Raw genomic sequence first — 2,201 nt, forward strand, 5'->3', positions numbered from 1 at the left:
TAATGTTATCGGTCTGAACCGCGCCTGCGCATTGCGCAAGGCGCCCCAGTGAAAAGTGTTGCCATGTCCGATTACTATAAGCGACATTGGGCTTGTTTTTCTGTAAACTCGCGTGTAAATGTTGGTATTGTCGCGGGTTGCGGTGTTTTGTTTAGCTCACTGCAATTTACTCACGGTGAGCTAAGTGTAGTTACTTACTTGGGCTTGCTTCCATTAAAAAATATGTATATTCAAACCAGTGGTTCTCAAATATTTGTGTATGTATTTGTCCCTAATCCCCAAAATGTTTTGTGCCAGGCAGGGAATCCCGTACCGTACCAGATTGTTTGAAACATTCTAACAACAACAGTGCTCACAAAGCGTCGCATCACGACGCGTTGTGGGCTTGTAGATCTGCTATTTTCAAATAGCTGATCAAATAGCTGATGTAAACACTTTAAAGTGCCTTAATAGTCGCTTCTTTTTGGCTTGTTTTCCTAGACCTCAGGGCTGCTTATTTCTCTCATACAATCTGGCAACACTGCCAGTGAAGGACCGAGTCATGACATTGTCCAATGAGCGACCTGGAAAAGAGACAAGAACCCGCCTCCTTCACGTTTGTTTTGTCAACACAGCATGCAGTCATGCACAACATGGGACGAAGACCATTACATTGTAGCTCCCATTATATAAAACAACACCATTTTATTATAGAAATGCAGTGGTGGAAGAAGTACTCACATGTTTTACTTAAATAACAGTATCAATACTGCAATGTAGAAATACCCTGTTAAGTAAAAAAAATCCATAATTAAAAATGTACTTGAGTAAATGTTGGTAATAAGTATTGGTATCAAAATGTACCTTAAGTACCAAAAGTAGAAAGTACTCATTATGCAGATGCATGCAAATAGCAGATCTACAAGCTCACAATGCATCGCATGGCGACACATTGTGAGCTTGTGGATAAAATGTATCTAGGGGGCTGAAGTGGGTAATGTATGTTTTGTAATAATAATCATAATCTACAAAGTAACTAGTAACTAAAGTTTCCAAATAATTGTAGTGGAGTAAACGTACAATATTTGAAAAAAATACCTCAAAATTGTACTTAAGTACAGTACTTAAGTAAATGTTACTTTACACCACTGTAGAAATGCAATTTACTCACAGTGAGCTAGTTAGTAAAACTGTTATTTGGCTTCACATCTCCATAAAGTTGTGCCTCATCAAAGTAGGCTACTGCTAAATTCCACATCCTCCATGAGAATCTTTGGTATTCTTGAATGACTGCTTCACCTAATTTGATACAGTGTCGACTAATAACTAACTAATGAGGTCCTCAGATAGCAGGGGCAGCCATAGCTGAATGGATATGAGTTTATGAGTGTATGAGTTTATTAGGATCCCCATTAGCTAGTGCATAACAACAGCTAATCTTCCTGGGGTCCACAAATAACATAGAACATGACATTCGACAGTACATTACAGGACAATGATACAAATAGTGTACGGCGTAAATTTTCCTTCAAACAGTGACTTTCATATCAACCATCACATACAGCTTATTTTCTGATTCCCCATTTCCTTGGAAAGAAAAATTAAAAGAAAACAATAATACTAATAGTAATTTTACAGATGTCTCCCTTTGCTTCTTTTAAAGTAAAAACAAACTAAACAAATACAATCCTAATCATAACTGTGAAAGGATGTGTGTGTGTCTGTGTTAGCGAAAGTGCCATATTCCTGCATGTGTTTAAAAAAAATATATATATATATATATAGAATAAAAACCCTATATTAATGGGTATGCTGCTGTATGTTTACCATAACCTGTCTGCTGCTTGTGTAATTACAATCTTTGGGCTTCAAGATGCCTCTTCAATCATCTTTTAAAGCTTGATTTAGTTTTTTCTTTAGAAATCTGATCTGGCAGTGTGTTCCATGCAGCCATGGCTCTATACAGCACTGTGCTCTTCATAGACTCTGTTTTGGCTTTAGGGATTTGATAGCAACCTCTTGTGGCATGTCTCGTCTTATATGTATGGATTTTAGAGCTAGGTGTAAGTTGCTTATATAGACAGGTTGGATGTTTCAGCTCATTTATGTTTCTCAAAAAGACAAGGAGTGATACCATCAGCCTCTCCGTGACTAATGGATAGAGAGGCCGCCCCATGGGAAACAGTCGATCCCAGGTTCAATTCCTAGCCTCAGCTATGTGT

The sequence above is a fragment of the Gymnoscopelus braueri genome (genome assembly GCF_963280865.1).
Source record: "Gymnoscopelus braueri genome assembly, chromosome: 3".
NCBI lineage: Eukaryota > Metazoa > Chordata > Actinopteri > Myctophiformes > Myctophidae > Gymnoscopelus > Gymnoscopelus braueri.